This window comes from Lithobates pipiens, unplaced genomic scaffold (assembly GCF_037356315.1).
Source record: "Lithobates pipiens isolate NorthernLeopardFrog02 unplaced genomic scaffold, aLitPip1_a1.2 Scaffold_16, whole genome shotgun sequence".
NCBI lineage: Eukaryota > Metazoa > Chordata > Amphibia > Anura > Ranidae > Lithobates > Lithobates pipiens.
In genome coordinates, this window is record NW_027507748.1 from 465,205,814 (window position 1) to 465,224,981 (window position 19,168).

Below are 19,168 nucleotides of genomic sequence, written 5' to 3' on the forward strand. Positions count from 1 at the left end.
AAACTGCCCCAGTGTGAAAGGGGTATTAGGTGAATCTGATAGTTTATAAAATGTTCCAACAATACTTTTTAGTACACAACCTGGGATCCACTCACCCAAGCAGTCACTAGTGGAAGCATGGATTTGTAAAGGAACTGCAATGGTGGTGGTCTCTAGCAGTCTCTTGTAACATATTCTCAGAGTCTGGCTGTGTCCTGCACCATGTCTACAGTCAAACCTGTAGATAGTCTACAGTCTCTGACCAGCTCCTGTGGTAGGTCTGTACAACCGCCCTGTTGGATCTTTGAGGCCTGGCAGCGCTAATTCGTGAATTCTGATGGTGGGGAATTCTTCCCGCCATCAGAATATAAAGGATCGGCGGTGAGGTTTCTCCTTTCCACCATGAATGGTTGGAAGGGGAAATCAAGCCTTTTTCTGTCTTTCTTTAACCCAAGCGCCACCAATGGATCACGGATAAGAACAGATACTACACTTTATCTTAGCCAAAAGGTCGAGAAACAATAGATTCTTCATAACTATTTATTCTAAAGCTGAGTATTCACTAGTATAATTTTGTTCAACATTTTTCGTTGTAAGAACGTTTGTGAAATCAACGTCCTTTTTTCCATCACAGTGACAAAAATGTTTGAAGAAGCAGGATGGAAAAAATTTCTTGAAAACAAATTTCTAACAGTGTAGTCTTCATTTAGTAAAGTCCATTCATTCCAAAATCCAATCTGAAAAGCAAATTAAATCTTATACTACTTTTGTATGAATGACTTTTTGTTTGAAATGCTGCAAGTGTTTACCCAGCTTAACTCTGTAAGCATACATTGGGGACTTCATATAACACAACTTAATTAGCAACACCAACATTCTGTTGTTCACAAACACAATGATGCTAACTGCGATTCCCTCATCCAATGAAAAACCTGCTCTTTTTCTCCCTTTTAGCCCGCGTGTTTAATAAATGTAATCTTTACTTTATGACCTATGTCTTCAAAGGTGCTTATCTAATAATCACTCATTACAAAGTGGCCAACTCAATCATGTCCCTTATCTTTAGTATCCAGCGTTCCCCCCTCTTGAATTTTCATACATTTTTTTTTTTTTACTTTTTCCCCAAAGTTTGTAATGTGCAGTTGATGACACATTACAAATTAAGTCGTATACTTTTAATAATACTCTAAACCAGTGGTCATAAACGCTGTCCTTGGGGCCCACTAACAGGCCAGGTTTTATGTAATACCTTGGGGAGATGCGGACTAGAATACTGCAATCACTGAGCAGCAAATTATATCACCTGTGAAGTATTTTAGTTATCTTGCAAACGTGGCCTGTTAGCTGGCACTGAGGACAGGTTTTATGACCACTGCTCTCAAATGTAACAATTTGTTAGGTAAATGATACAGGCAGGTGGTGCTGAACCCATGGCCTCTGATGTATACCGCTACCTCAAACAAAGGAAATGCATGCCCATGCTCTGGGATGGTGAGACGGCAAGCCCAGATCGCAAACAATGAGTTTTCAACCCGCCATGCCAGAGCAACAGAGTGCATTGAGCCAGTGTCAGCAGTGGAGGAAGTAGGTGGCCATAGAGGGCACAGGAGCTGCATAAGCCGGTGCTTCCTCTGTAGCGCTGGCTCCTCCCCCAGCCAAAGTAATAGCAAGTGCACTTCACCTGGGACCTTTCTAGCAGCCTGGAGAGCAATGTCAGCAGAAGCTGAAAGAGGAAAAGAAGGTCAGTGTATTAAACAACACATACACTGTGCTTTTGCAATGGGCATATTAGCATCTATAAAATGGTTAACAACTATTCACACTAATCGGTGGGTGCAGCACAATAAACCTGTGGCTTTCCTGCGAGTTAGCTGCACTGAGCCATAGACTTCAATTATATGCATGCATCTTGAATGCAGGAGTTTTGGTGTGCTTTCAGAAAGTGCACTATACCTGCAAGATTTCTATGGCAAAGCGCAGTCAACCTGCAGTAAATGCTCATTTACATTTGCACCTCATAGTTGAGATGTGTTTTTAGCACACCCCTCCAACCACTGGTGCAGCTTCCTCCATGCTCCCCGGGGTTCATGCAGCCTCCATGTCACATTATGTGTTACCTTTTCACAGGAGAGGCGGTGGGATATACATGAACCAAGACTTTACATTTTCCTCCTGCAAACTGCTGAAATAGACATTGGGGGTTATTTACGAAAAAGGCAAATCCACTTTGCACTTTAAGTGCACTGCAAGTGTGGACACATCGGATACTTTTGACACATTTTTGGAACCATTGTCATTTGTATAGTGATCAGTGCTATAAAAATGCACTTATTACTGTGTAAATGACACTGGCATGAAAGGGGTTAACCACTAGAGGGCGATGAAGGGATTAAGTATGTCCTAGGGAGTGATTCTAACTGTGGGGGGGTGGGCTACAAGTCACATGACAGCAATCACTGCTCCCGATGACAGGGAGCAGTGATCTCTGTCATAACACAAGGCAGAATGGGGTAATGTCTTGTTTACATAAGCACTTCCCCGTTCTGCGCATACTTTGCACGATCGCCTAAAGCCCCGCTATTATGCTATTCAAAAAAAAAAAAATTCTAAGATCTGGACCATTTCAGTTCATTGTGGCCTGGGACTGGTTACTAAATCACTTAAAGTGGATGTAAAGGCAAAAGGAAGGTTTTTCCCTTTATGCATTAAGGTAAAAAACCTTCTGGGTGCAACCACCCCCAGCCCCCCCCCCCCCCTTATGCTTACATGAGCCTCCATCTTGACCCATCAATATGCATGAGAGCAGCAGCCCTCCCGGGTCTCCCTTTCCTCATTGGCTCACCGTTGGCTCCTGCTGCTGTCAATCACAGACAGTGAGACAAGGAGAGAGTGGGCAGTAGGGCCAAGCTGTGCTTTGTGTGTGAATGGACAATGTACATTCAGAGGAGCGTGGATCAAGAGCGAGCCTGCTTGAGTGCCACCATAGCAAGAGGATGGGGACACTCAGCAGCGGGGAGGACCCAGGACCGCTGTCAGGGGAACCAAAAAGAAGAGTATCTGGGCTGCTCTGTCCATTGCACAGAGCAAGTAAATATAACAATTTTTTTTTAAAGAAATTACAACCTTTAGAATCACATGGCACTCACTCTTGAAACAGTCTGAGCACCCCTGCTTTATGATAAAGATAGTGGTATAGTTTTACTTGGGTATACTGTATACATCCTCCAACCTTTTTCACAGGTAAGCATCCAGCCACATATAAAACAAAAATATCTACACACTGGAAACTGAATAGGAACTTAAACCTCCCCCCCCCCCCCCATGTGTTTTTTTTAACCACTTCAGCCCTGGAAGGTTTTACCCCCTTCATGACCAGGCCATTTTTCGTGATATGGTACTTAATTTGTTTAACTGACAATTGCGCGGTCATGCAACTCTGTATCCAAATAAAATTGACGTCCTTTTTTTCCCAGAGAGCTTTCTTTTGGTGGTATTTGATCACCTCTGCGGTTTTTAGTTTTTGCACTATAAACATAAAAAAGAGTGACAATTTAAAAAAAAAAAAAAAAAACACAATATTTTTTACATTCTGTTATAAAACACATGCAGTTAAAAAAAAAATGTAAAAATCAAATTTCCAATTTAAGCCAATATGTATTCTGCTACATATTGTTTGGTAAAAAAAATCCCAATAAATGTATATTGATTGGTTTGCGCAAAAAATTATTGCGTCTACAAACTATGGGATATTTTTATGGCATTTTTATTATTATTATTTTTTTATTAGTAATTGCGGCGGTCATCGATTTTTAGCGGGACTGCGACACTGCAGCGGACAAATTGGACACCTAACTGACATTTTTGACACTTTTTTGGGAACCAGTGACATTAGTACAGTGATCAGTGCTAAAAACATGCACTGTTACTGAACTGATGACACTGCGAAGGGGTTAACACCAGCGGCAATCGAAGGGTTAAGTGTGTCCCTAGGGGATGCTTTCTAAGGCCGCGTACACACGGGCAGACTGTTCGCCCAACTTAGTCCGCTGAACAGTGTTTCAGCGGACAATCCGCTCGTGTGTGGGCTTCAGTGGACTGTTTCAGCGGACAGTCTGACGAACAAAGTCTTACGGAATTTCCGTAAGACAGTCCGTCCAAACTTGGTTTCAGCGGACAGTCCGCTCGTGTGTAGGCACGTTGGACGGACTAAGTATGACGCATGCCCAGAAAGGATTTACAGGGCGGACAGGGCGGAAGCGCTCGGTCTTGTAAAACTAGTGTTCGTATTGAAGCTAGCATATTCGTCATGCTGCTAATTTTGTGGTTTTTTAATATAGCCCGTTCTTTTCTTCTTCGTAATGCAAGAAAAGTGAAGTAGCTTTGCTGCTTATATTCACACAGAGTTATACCAAATGTTTTTACTCATCCTCATCCTATGATTAATCTTCCAATTATAGAAAAAATATATTCAAAATTATTTAAAAAAAAAAAAACCCCCAAAAAAATAAAATAATAAAAAAAAAAAAAAAAAAAAAAATATATATATATATATATATATATATATATATATATATATATATATATATATTTATGGAAAAAAATATAGAATTTATCTATTACTATATATTTTTGGAACTACTATTGTCATTTTTTTTTTTTTTTTTTTTTGTGGGGGGGTTGAAACAAGATGGACTTGCATTTTTTTTGGCCAAGCAGGACTATGCAAGTAGAGATAGATAGATAGATAGATAGATAGATAGATAGATAGATAGATAGATAGATAGATAGATAGATAGATAGATAGATAGATAGATAGATAGATAGATACCCAAACCAGCATTTTAGCTTACACATGATTGCATGTTCAAAATCAGCAGAGCTTCCCCTCATTTCAAATGTTAAGCCTCAAATTTACAGCGACTGCACTTCCAAGTGCACTTGCAGTGCTTTAAAAATTGCACTTGAAGTTAGCATATTTACATGAACGTGTGTTTTGTAAATAACCCCCAGAGTCTTTTGACATGTATCTGCCTACTCACAAATAAACTTTGTTTTTTAAGCCAAAATTAAAAAAAAAAAAAAAAAAACATACAATATTTTTTGAAATAATAAATTTTTATTTTTCCTCAGAACAAAAGTAAATCAAGAGGGAGGCAACACTGGAGACAATTTTGACGTTTGTGAAGCCTTTTGTCCCCCAGGCACACATCAAGTGAGTGGCCACCAAAATTCAGAACCTGTGTAACATGTAAATAGGGAGCACAACCAGGTCCTAGAATCCCAAAGACCAGGAACAGCAGCAGATGACATCTATGTCCCCAGACTGTGGTACTACAACAGCCTGCGTCTTCTTTCAGAGCAGACTGAAGCCAGGCAGTCACTTCCGACTCTTCCGTCTAGCCTTCCCTCCACGCGCCGCTGGAGGCTGTGCCTCTGGTGGTGGACTTGTGGTAGGAGGAGGAGGAGGAGGAGCAGTAGGGTCTGCGTTATAAAGCTTGGTGGTCGGTGTGAGCTCACCCTTCAGACCCCGTTGAATGGCATCAAAAAATATTGCTTCGCACAAGTTGCGCTGTGCTTTTTCCATTTCGAGTAGCTTACTAGCCAGATAAGTGCCATAGGCCTCCTCAGGATTGGGGGGTTTGCTGAGAACTTGGGTGGCTTGGCGTATAAGTGCCAAGGACTCCTCCTCTGTACGGCCCATCCTCCTGGGCCTTTTGCTGGCTAGGCGGAGGGGAGGGACCTGGCTTTCAGTCTGACTCCTGCTGGGCCCAGCTAGCTCCTGTGTGTGGCTGGTCCTGGCCTCCTCCTCCATACCACTGGTCCCGGCCTCCTCCTGGGTTAGCTCATCCTGTGTAAAAAACAAAGAAATCAATAAATAAAATATGTCTTTATTTTGAAATCATCAATCACTAACAATTTTACAGTTCTCACTTGCAAATACATTTGTCTTGAAATACAAAAGGCTATCATTTTGACACCATCATTTTTCCATCAGTTCACCAAGATTTGAGCCACATTTGTGTAAACTACTGTATCCTTCTATCTAATTTAATTTGTGATGAAATCCTAGATTTGGAAGCAATTCAAACATTGAACTTTACATCATTAATATTTGAGCAATCCTAACTTTAGAAACTAAAATATACCTGGCTCCAGCTGGGCGCATCAACTTCGTCCAGCAAGGAAGGGTCTGGATCTTCCAGGGATGGCTCACCTGAGGTGGAGGGAAGGGTGGAGGGACGGGTAGACGGAAGAGTTGAAAGTGACTGCCTGGCTTCTGACGTGTCATCCAGAAAACGCAGCCTGTCATAATACCACAGCTTAGGTACATAGACCTGACCTGCCGCTGATCCTGATGTTTGGGACTCTAGGATCTTTCTGCGCTCCCGCCTATACACGCTACGCAGGTTCTTAATTTTGGCGTTCACAAAGTCAGTGTCTGCCTGGGGGACTCGTGTTTTCACAAACGTCAAAACTGTCTCCAGTGTCTTCTTCCGGGCATGACGGTTAGAATATTGTGGATGTTTTGAATCCCAAAGACTCCTGTGCGACTCAATTAAATCAAGAAATGTGGAGAGGAAGGCCTCCTCCTTAAAGGGGTCTGAGGTATACTTTTGCATTTTCTGTTTATGTTGTTTTCTGAAAAAAAAAAAAAAAAAAAAAAAAGTAAATAAATACTAAAAAAAAAGAAAAAAAAGTCAGACCAAATGCACACTATTTATATTGTGACAATGTAGGCGAGACACACACTACTACACACGCTACCCCCCCACACACACACTACCCCCCACACACACACTACCCCCCACACACACAAACACTACCCCCACACACACACACACACACACACACACACACACACACACTACCCCCCCCCCACACACACACAAACACTACCCCCCCACACACACACACACACACACACACTACCCCCCCACACACACACAAACACTACCCCCCCACACACACACACACACACACACACACACTACCCCCCCCCCACACACACAAACACTACCCCCCCCACACACACACACACACACACACACACACACACTACCCCCCCACACACACAAACACTACCCCCCCCCCACACACACACACACACACTACACACACTACCCCCCCATACACACACACACACACACACACACACACACACTACCCCCCCATACACACACACACACACACACACACACTACCCCCCCACACACACAAACACTACCCCCCCTATACACCCACCCCCACCCCCACACTACCACACAAAACACCAACCCCACTCAACCACCAACCCACACAAAAATCAATTAAACATCAATAAGATTAAATTTCAATATACACATTCCTAACGCAGGCTTAAAATTAAACTAAAATAAAACGATAACTATCTTACCGTCGCGTGTAGCACTCGCTGCTTCCGTTCGGACAAGCGTACGGCCTCGCGGTAACGCTTTATATACAGCGCATGCGTTCAGGCTCCGCCTGCGTCGCCCGCCCCTGACGTTCCTTGTGATCGTATTTCCCCGCCCCTTTTACCCTCGTTCCGCTGTGGGTGAATGATAGGTGAAAATGGCGGACGCAAATTCAATGAGCAGCGTGAGCAGCGCGGAGGAAAGCGCGGAGGAAAGCCATGGACCCCATGCTTCCGGAGCAAGGAGGAGATATAAGGCCACCAATATGGCCTTTAAAGAGATAAAAAAAATGTCATTTTAATGATGTATTAAACTAGGAGCTTGTAATAACCAGCTAATAATTGTACACCACTTCAAACCAATGTTTCATATTCAAATTTCTGAACTCAAATATCACTATGCTTAAAAGTATCCTTTTTTTTTTTTTTTTCATTCTCATAGGGGAACAAAGATTCAGACAAGAGGCGGAGCAGCCCAGGACCCCCCAACCTCGCCAGCCTGATTGGGCAATTAGCCCCAGCCCCGTGTCGGTATTGGAGCTGCCCAGCCCCGTGTCAGAGATGGAGCAGCCAAGCTCCGTATCCGAGCTGGATCAGCCGAGCCCAGGGCTAGATGTGGAGGAGGAAGAGCAGGTGGAGATACACACCCCACAAAGTGAGTGTCTGACAACCCAGCTTAAGGTAAACAATTAATGGCTGTATATTTTAACCAATTTTTTATCTACACATGTTTTTAGGTGATGATCTGGTTGTGGTAGGACAAGCCGCGGAGCCATTTACCTCTGACAGTGCCCAGAGGCTGATTGGTGACATCATGGCCTGGAATGGGCAGATTGATCGGATGGAGAACCAAATTATCAACATCCAAAGAGAACTGGTCACTATGAGGCAGGGAATGAAGAACATGATCGATGTTTTAGGGAGAATCTAAGCCCCTTTTCCATAAAACCCAATCGATCATGTTCTTCATTCCCTTGGAAAAATGTTTTTAATGTTTTTAGAACATTGTTTTTAGAGGCCAAATTTTGAAGATGCACACGGTGTGTCAACATGTGCTATGTGCCATCAGAGGATCGCAATGGACGCATTTGGTGTTTGCAAACCCTTCCTCATTCTAGTATGTGAGAGGAAGGGATTGCACACACCAAACACGTCCATTGATCACTCATGATGGTACATAGCACATGTTGACATTACCAATTTTTGGTGTGCATCTTCAAAATTTGGCTTTACCCCTTGTTTTCTGTAAAAGTTAAAAATATGCTTTTATTTTTATTTTTTGTGATAATTGTATTTTATATATAGATATATCTATATATTTCTATGTTTACAAAAAAAGAAAAAAAAAAAAAAAACACAAAAAGAAAAATATCTAAAAAAGAGGCACTGGTTGGAATGTGCACTATTAAAAAATCAAAAAAAAGATGTGTGTGTGTGTGTGTGTCTACTTCTTTCAATACTCAATACCAGTTTGGGAAGTCATTTTGTGTTTTCTGTCACAAAGGGCCTTATTTCCTATTGTCAAAAACCACTTTGCTATACAAATGCACTAGGACAGGAATATGCAATTAGTGGAAATCCAGCTGTTGCAGAACTACAAGTCCCATGAAGCATAGCAAGACTGACAGCCACAAGCATGAGACCCAGAGGCATGATTGACTTGTAGTTTTGCACCAGCTGGAGGTTGGCCAATTGCATATCGCTGAATTAGGACAATGTAGGAGACAAGCAACGTGAAAAGCAAACAAGAACCAAACTTAAAAATTTGAACAGACAATACATATTTCAAGAAAAATACATTTTTATTGCTCAGCTGGCATTGGAATAGCCCCCCTACCATTAAAATAGCTGACATAGCGGTCACGCACCTCACGTGCTGTTTGGGGGGCTAAGCCAGGAAGGGCATGATCCAGCCCTGTCAGTTCTGGAAATATTAGTCCGGCCTCAGGCCCAATAGGCTGCAGGTACTGGTTACCTGAAAATTTACGTAGAAAATTGTGCAGAATGCAGCAGCACAGAATCACATAGTTCAGTTTATATTCTGCAAGGTTGATCGCTGTCAGTAACAGACGGAACCGGCTGGCCATAATGCCAAAGGCACTCTCCACAACCCTTCTTGCTCTGGCCAGCCGGTAATTAAAAACCCTCCTCTCCGGGGTGAGGGTCCTTTGGGGGAAGGGTTTCATAAGATGTTCACTCAGACCGAACGCTTCATCAGCCAGAAACACAAACGGTAGACCCTCCACATTCTCGGCATCTGGTGGCAAGTCCAGGCCACCAGTGATAAGACGGTGGCAGAACTCGGTCTGCCTAAAGACTCCTCCGTCAGACATCCAGCCGTTCTTCCCCACATCCACATAAAGAAAGTCACATTGTGCCGACACCACCGCCATTAGCACCACACTATGGAACCCCTTATAATTCCAATAGTAGGACCCCGAATGGGGTGGGGGCAGAATCCTCACATGTTTCCCGTCGATCGCCCCTCCGCAGTTGGGAAAGTCCCAACGGGCAGCGAATTGGGAAGCCACAGTCTGCCATTCCTGTGGCGTGGAAGGACACTGGGGAGTCAAACACAGAAAAAAAAAAATTAGTCATTAAATAAAAACAATTCATAACAAATAAAACTCAAAAACATTTTGGAACAACAGTTATACAGAAATATTGCAAATTTGTTTTCTGCAAAAAAAAAAAAAAATAGGCGGACCAATTCACAGATTAATCAGCCCTCTGATGGACCAGGGGACATAAGTTAGGTGGGTAAGTGGGGTGGGGGGACTAATTAATGAGTATCCATCACCTGCAAGCAATTTGATTGGGGTGGGTGACTAATTAATGAGTATCCAACACCTGCAACCAATTTGAGTGGGGTGGGGGGACTAATTAATGAGTATCCAACACCTGCAACCAATTTGAGTGGGGTGGGGGGACTAATTAATGAGTATCCAACACCTGCAACCAATTTGAGTGGGGTGGGGGGACTAATTAATGAGTTGACAATCCATATATATCAATCCATATATATCTATATCTATCTATCTATATCTATCTATATCTATCTATATCTATATCTATCTATATCTATCTATCTATCTATCTATCTATATCTATATATCTATATATCTATCTATCTATCTATCTGTCTATCTAGATATCTATCTATCTATCTATCTATCTATCTATCTATCTATCTATCTATCTATATCTATCTATCTGTCTATCTATATCTATATCTATCTATCTAGATATCTATCTATCTATCTATCTGTCTATCTAGATATCTATCTATCTATCTATCTATCTATCTATCTATCTATCTATCTAGATATCTATCTATCTAGATATCTATCTATCTATCTATATCTATCTATCTGTCTATCTATATCTATATCTATCTATCTATCTATCTAGATATCCATCTGTCTATCTAGATATCTATCTATCTATCTATCTAGATATCTATCTATCTAAATATCTATCTATCTATCTATCTATCTATCTATCTATCTATCTATCTATCTATCTATCTATCTCTCTATCTATCTATATCTATCTATCTGTCTATCTATATCTATATCTATCTATCTATCTATCTATCTATCTATCTATCTATCTATCTATCTATCTATCTATCTATCTATCTATCTATCTGTCTATCTAGATACCTATCTATCTATCTATCTAGATATCTATCTATCTATCTATCTAGATATCTATCTATCTAGATATCTATCTATCTAGATATCTATCTATCTATCTAGATATCTATCTATCTATCTATCTAGATATCTATCTATCTATCTATCTATCTATCTATCTATCTACACACACACACACACACACACACAGGGTGTATACAAAGAGTATACAAAGGGTGGGGGGGGGCAAGTAAAATAGTACAATGGAGCTGACAATATGAATTATAGAGAAAAACAGTCTCGGCTGTGGGTGTATATGGGGCCCAGGATTGAATGCTGAGGACGTTAATGAAAGCAAATATGCACGTGGGACACAAAAAGGTAAAAAGCTCAAAAAAAATGACACAAAAAAAAAAAAATGCATGCATTCATATAAAGGGGACATTCACATCATATTCCTGTCATGGATATTAAAAGTCATGATGAAATGAATACAAACATACAATGCATATAACACATTTAATGCAATATTAAAAGAACAAACTTACCTTCATATATTCCTTCTGCAGGACCCGAATAATGGCAGAACAGGTCTCTGGAATAATGATCCCCAGAGCCTGGGGGGAGATGCCTGTCGAGAACTTGAGGTCCTGAAGGCTTCTCCCTGTCGCCAAGTAGCGCAACGTGGCGATGAGCCTCTGCTCCGGAGTGATGGCTTGCCGCATGCAGGTATCCTGCCTGCTGATATAAGGGGTCAGCAAAGCCAGCAGACGGTGAAAAACGGGGTCCGTCATCCTGAGATAATTCCTGAAATCATCAGGATTATTCTCACGGATCTCACGGAGTAAAGGCATATGCGAGAATTGGTCACGCTGGCGCAACCAATTCTTTGTCCATGAACTCCTCCTCACCCTGTTCACAGACTGGGCTCGGGTCAAAGTATTAACCCCAACACCAAGCCCCAATATAGCACGAACTCGTTCCCGAGTACGTCCACTCTCCATGGCTTTGAAACGGTCGGCTGGACAAACAAGCTCAACTGAACACACTGAAGAACAGCCAGACCTATGAAGAACGACCTGAAACCCAGAAACGAGCGGACCAGAGGCGCCTAATAACAGGTACAACTGATCCACGCGTACCGAAAGACAGATACAAACCTCACAGGTAGACTGCACCGCAGTGAACGGACAAATTAAGCTGAAGTCTGAAAAGCGCGAATCGTCTCTAACCAAACTTCTACTAAAGCAAAGTCAGCAGAAGGAGCCCAAAGGGTGCTTTGCTGTGTCTTGGACTTCCTATTTCTAGTCCCGTCGTACGTGGCGTACGTCATCGCGCACGCTTTCAGCGGACTGTCTGCTCATCGTGTGTGGTCAAGTCCGTTCATGCAAATTTTGAACGGACTGTTTGTCGGATTGTTTGACGAACTTAGTTGGGCGAACAGTCCGCCCGTGTGTACGCGGCCTAACTGTGTGGGGAGTGGACTGACTGGCAGAACACAGAGATCTGTGTTCATACTTAGCAGGAACACAAGATCACGGTGTTCTTCCCTGTCAGAACGACAATCTGCCTTGTTTACATAGTTTAAGTGGGTGAAGGGTCTGCTTTAACTAGTGCTTGGCCTCCCACACTCCCATCTAACCAGGCAGATTTACTGTTAGTGTAAAAAAATAAGATCAGAAAATACCAGCTTATCAGTGATATTTGACATATACAAAAACAAAGACCAAACAGACTTCAAAGGCAGTGTTAAAAATCCATGCTATTTCTTGAGTATATCCGAAAAGTAAGCAAAGCATGCAGGAAGAAAAATTATCTTTGTGTCTGAAAATTGCATTTGTAGAGAGTTTCCAACCTGCTCAAAAGTGAAGCTAGTATCTGCAATACTGAGGTTTTAAAAGAATGTAAATTGTCTTATAATGAACTGTGTAGTAATCCTCATTTCATTATGTGAAACGGAGACGGAAGAGTCGGATTATGATATATGGCCTTCGTTTGATTAAATTTCACATTACATCAACTTTACCTTCTGACCTACAAATGGCCATAAATTGTATTTTAATACCAATGGTAACCTCCCTCCAAAAAAAAGAATAAATGCATTATTATGTAATTTTTCCTAAAATGCTTGGACATGATTATCAGTACTTAAATAATGAAGGTACAGTTTTATTGTGCAATCACTGGAAGCAGAAAATACAGCACAAATAACCGCAGTAAATTGGTATTGTTTACATAAAAATGATTTTCTAGGCAAATACTGCAAACTAATAAAACAGTAGATGTCTTGATTTTTTCATGGGCTTAAAACCAATAGATTCCTGAATCTACATTTATGCCACGTACACACGATCGGATTTTTCGTTGGAAAAATCTTTGATGTTTTTTCCGATGGAATTCTGCTCAAGCTTGGCTTACATACACACAAAAAGTTCTCTGAAATTTCAACTTTCAAGAACGCGGTGACGTACAATACTATGACGAGCCGAAAAAATGAAGTTCAATGCTTCCGAGCATGCGGCGAATTTTCGCCGAAGTTTCCCAGCATGCGTAGGAATTTTGCACATCGAAATTGCTACAGAATATCGGCACTTTTTCCGTCGGAAAAATAGAGAACCTGCTCTCAATCTCTTGCTGGCAGAAATTCCACCAGCAAAAGTCCGATGGAGCATACACACGGTCGGAATTTCCGACCAAAATCTCACATCAGACTTTTGCTGGCAGAATTTCCGATCGTGTGTACGGGGCATAAAAGTATAGATAGAGTTATCTACACTTCCAGCTATTGTATTCAGGCACTCACGGCTGTCTGAAACAAGTGGCGCTGCCAAAGAGTGACTGCATCTGAAATTGAATTCTAGCCAAATTCAACGGGAATCGACTGATGTCATGCTACCCGAAATGGACTGAAAACATGCTTCAGAAGAAAGAAAACAGGAACATTAAAGAGGTTCTGCACCTTTAAAAAAAACATTAAAAGCCAGCAGCTACAAATATTGCAGCTGCTGACTTTTAATAAAATCACACTTACCTGTCCCAGGGTCCAGTGATGTCGACGGCAGATGACGAGCGATAGCTCGTCTCTCTGTTGCCCCTGCCGCCATCCTCTGTCAGGAAATCGGGAAGTGAAGCGTTGCGGCTTCACTGCCCGGTTCCCTACTGCGCATGTGCAAGTCGCGCTGCGCGTCTCTTCTGGTCCCCGCTGTGTCCTGGGAACTGTGTGTTTCCCAGAACACAACGGGGGGGGGGGGGGCGGGGGTCTGCGGCGGTCTGTCCTGGAAGTGGGTGCAGATACCTGGATTATCCAGGTAACTGCACCCTCCTCCCCCCTGAAAGGTGCCGATTGTGGCACCGGAGGGGGGGAGGGATCCCATGAGCGGAACTTCCACTTTAGGGTGGAGAACCGCTTTAAATGAGAACTCTTTTACAGCCCTTTTACAAATTTAAAGGCTAAGTTCACCTTTGGGAACAGGTTACATGATCCAATGGATTTAAGGGTGAAACATGTTCACACTCATGCAGCTGCCTCTAATGACAGTAGACAGGGGATCTTCTCCCCCTGTTCGCTGTCACTATTTTAAAGCAAAATGCCGAAGTGGAGGGCTCCGCCCACCCAATATATTCACAGAGTCCTGTCAATAGAAAACTACAAGTACTGACTGCCTTTGTGAAGAGAAAACGGATGGGCAGCAAAGAGAAAGTAAGGCAGGCCACAGGTGGTACAATTTGCTTTCTGGCAACCACAGAAGAAAATCACTTGATTCCCCCATCAACACAGTCAGTATTGATGGGGGAATACCTCCCATAAAGCTGTTGTGTGCACAGTAGACATGTGCATTCGTTTTCGTCCGAATGCATTTTTGTCCGAATTTCAGCTATTTTCGTTTTCGTTTTGACAAACGATAACGAAAGCACAAAATCCGAAAAACGAAAGATCCGACATAAATAAATGCTTTATTTTCGTTTTCATTGTTACAACAGTTCGATATAGAATAGGAGATTCGACATGACTCTGACAACAATCTGTGTCTATAGAACCTGTGGTCGAATGTGCTTAACCTTACCTCTATTAGTCCAAGATTATATAGAGAAAATATTCGACAGAGAAAAAAGATTTGACAGAGAGAAAAGATTCTGCAAGTTACTGTCCTAAAAAGTGTTTGGGGACCCGGGTCCTGCCCCAGGGGACATGTATCAATGCAAAAAAAAGTTTTAAAAACTGCCGTTTTTTCGGGAGCAGTGATTTTAATAATGATTAAAGTGAAACAATAAAAGTGTAATATTCCTTTAAATTTCGTAGGGGGGGGTTGTCTATAGTATGCCTGTGAAGGGGCGCATGTTTCCCGTGCTTAGAATTGTCCCTGCACAAAGTGTCATTTATGCAGGAAAAAAAGTCCTTTAAAATCACTCGCAGCTATTATGAATTGTCGGCTCCGTAATACAGAGAACACTCATTGAAAGTCATTGATAATAAAATAAATAAATAAATAAATAAAAAAGCGTGGGGGTCCCCCAAATTCAATTACCAGGCCCTTCAGGTCTGGTATGGATATTAAGGGGAACCCTGCCTCAAATTTAAGAAAAAATTTGACGTGGGGTTCCCCCTAAATATCCATAACCAGACCCTTCAGGTCTGGTATGGATATTAAGGGGAACCCCGCATCAAATTTAAAAAAAAATTGACGTGGGGTTCCCCCTAAAAATCCATACTAGACCCTTTATCCGAGCACGCAACCTGGCAGGCCGCAGGAAAAGAGGGGGGGACGAGAGAGCGCCCCCCCCTCCCTCCTGAACCGTACCAGGCCACATGCCCTCAACATTGGGAGGATGCTTTGGGGGTCCGTGACCCCTCAAAGCACCTTGTCCCCATGTTGATGAGGACAAGGGCCTCATCCCCACAACCCTGGCCGTTGGTTGTGGAGGTCTGCGGGCGGGGGGCTTATCAGAATCTGGAAGCCCCCTTTAACAAGGGGACCCCCAGATCCCGGCCCCCCCCTGTTTGAAATGGTAAGGGGGTACAAAAGTACCCCTACCATTTCACAAAGAAAGTGTAAAAAATGGTTAAATAAAACAAACACACTTTTGAAAAATTCCTTTATTAAAAATAAAAAAATAAAAAAAAGATTCCAGCGGCGGTAATCCACTCTTGCTATCAAGCGACGGACGGTCATCTCTCCAGCGATGTCTCATCTCATCCAGCGCAGCGATCCATCCTTCTTCTGTCTCCTCCACGGAGACACTGCAGGCATTCCGGCGGCTGACGTTTCTTATATACGGAGGGCGGGGCCACCCGTCACCTGACCCCGCCCCCCTCTGACGCAAGGGGAAACCCGGGGTTCCCCGTGATGTATGGGTGACCCCGCCCCCCTCTGATGTAACGGAAACCTGCCTGTGTTACATCAGAGGGGTGCGGGTCACCCCTACGTCACAGGGAACCCCGGGTTTCCCCTTGCTTCAGAGGGGGGCGGGTCAGGTGACGGGTGGCCCCGCCCTCCGTATATAAGAAACGTCAGCCGCCGGAATGCCTGCAGTGTCTCCATGGAGGAGACAGAAGAAGGATGGATCGCTGCGCTGGATGAGATGAGACATCGCTGGAGAGATGACCGTTCGTCGCTGGATAGCAAGAGTGGATTACCGCCGCTGGAATCTTTTTTTTATTTTTTTATTTTTAATAAAGGAATTTTTCAAAAGTGTGTTTGTTTTATTTAACCATTTTTTACACTTTCTTTGTGAAATGGTAGGGGTACTTTTGTACCCCCTTACCATTTCAAACAGGGGGGGGCCGGGATCTGGGGGTCCCCTTGTTAAAGGGAGCTTCCAGATTCTGATAAGCCCCCCGCCCGCAGACCTCCACAACCAACGGCCAGGGTTGTGGGGATGAGGCCCTTGTCCTCATCAACATGGGGACAAGGTGCTTTGAGGGGTCACGGACCCCCAAAGCATCCTCCCAATGTTGAGGGCATGTGGCCTGGTACGGTTCAGGAGGGAGGGGGGGCCGCTCTCTCGTCCCCCCCTCTTTTCCTGTGGCCTGCCAGGTTGCGTGCTCGGATAAAGGGTCTGGTATGGATTTTTAGGGGGAACCCCACGTCAATTTTTTTTTAAATTTGACGCGGGGTTCCCCTTAATATCCATACCAGACCTGAAGGGTCTGGTTATGGATATTTAGGGGGAACCCCATGTCAAATTTTTTCTTAAATTTGAGGCAGGGTTCCCCTTAATATCCATACCAGACCTGAAGGGCCTGGTAATTGAATTTGGGGGACCCCCACGCTTTTTTATTTATTTATTTTTTTATCAATGACTTTCAATGAGTGTTCTCTGTATTACGGAGCCGACAATTCATAATAGCTGCGAGTGATTTTAAAGGACTTTTTTTCCTGCATAAATGACACTTTGTGCTGGGACAGTTCTAAGCACGGGAAACATGCGCCCCTTCACAGGCACACTATAGACAACCCCCCCCCTACAAAATTTAAAGGAATATTACACTTTTATTGTTTCACTTTAATCATTATTAAAATAACTGCTCCCGAAAAAACGGCCGTTTTTAAAACTTTTTTTTGCATTGATACATGTCCCCTGGGGCAGGACCCGGTCCCCAAACACTTTTTAGGACAGTAACTGGCAAATTAGCCTTTAAAATTAGCACTTTAGATTTTGAACGTTGGAGTCCCATAGACTTTAATAGGGTTCTAAAGTATGCTATATAGTTAGCTCCGTCGAATCTTCTTTATACATTCGACAGACACCATAAGCCTTCCAAGACAGATTCGACCGTAATTCATGTGGATTTTCGGACGAATGCAATTTTTGAACGAAAAACGAAATAAATAAAAACGAATTTCGGGAGTAACTAAATAAATTAAGTTTTCGGACGAAAACGAAATTCCGAAACGAAATATTTTACTCTGCACATGTCTAGTGCACAGTAATATGTGTGTACACAGAAATAATCGCTAGTGGCTATAGCCGCTGGCAATAATCGAATGCAGAAAATTCAACATGCTGGTTGTACCCAAGTCAATCGATGGATCGACTTGGGTACATTCATCCTGCCCATAGATGGTTCAAATATAAGCTAATTCCTGCTGAACTGGCCATGATTCAAACCATCTATGACAGGTTAAGGCAGTTTTAAAAAATCAAAAGGAAATCATTTATTAAAAGCCAATTTAAAGTAGAACTATAGACAAAATTGTATTTTTTTTTTTAATTTAGATCGCGTGAGGGAAGATTATAACCCCTGTAGTGAATACTGGGAATGTTATGAAGAGGAGCCCATACTCTGTACTAGTGATGGTGAGCCTTGGCCCCCCAGATGTTTTGGAACTACATTTCGCATGATGCTCATGTACTCTGCAGTGTAGTTGAGCATCATGGGAAATGTAGTTCCAAAACATCTGGGGTGCCAAGGTTTGCCATCACTGTCCTATACAGTTAGGGGAGGTGTTTCCAAAATAATACATACAGAAAAAACAACCACAAAAGGAATATACACCTACAAGGGCTACCAATTTCAATACAATATATATATTAAATATATTTATTAGACATATGATTAGCAAATGCATTGGCATGGGTGAGGAACCCTTCCTCACAGAAAAAAACACCCTGGGAACACCCCATCAACCCTGCCCCAAGACTCCCCCCCCCCCCCCCTCCCACCTCACTCTGGTCACCTCAGAGCAATCCCACTCAGCCCAGTGCCCAATTGGTAGCCCTTGTGTACTGTATATTCCTTTGGTGGTTGTTTTTTGTTTTTTTTCTAGGTTTTTTTTTGCTAGGGTTATAACCCCTGTCAGATTTTTTTGTTTTGTTTTGTCTTTTTTGTTTTTAAGGCAATGCTTTGGGGACCTCCAGATCACCAAAACTAGTGTCCTCATTGGAAGATTTTACCTCTATTTCTTTTCTGGGGACAACAAAAAATGTGAGATTTTCTTTTACTTTCAATGATAATGGTAAACAGCATGGGCATCCACAGAACTTTTTTCAGGGGGGCATCATTTTAAGGTCACCCATGCTCTGACCCTTTTCGCTAATGTCATTATCATGGTCAGAGACTGCAGATGTAGTACAGGAGATGGTCAGAGACTGCAGACATAGTACAGGAGATGGTCAAAGACTGCAGACATACTACAGG

At 42.7% G+C, this 19,168-nt stretch overlaps 1 pseudogene; it reads right to left on the bottom strand.

The window, feature by feature from the left end:
• Nucleotides 1-325: 325 nt before the first annotated feature.
• Nucleotides 326-502, bottom strand: LOC143986409 (U2 spliceosomal RNA; annotated as a pseudogene).
• Nucleotides 503-19,168: the final 18,666 nt, after the last annotated feature.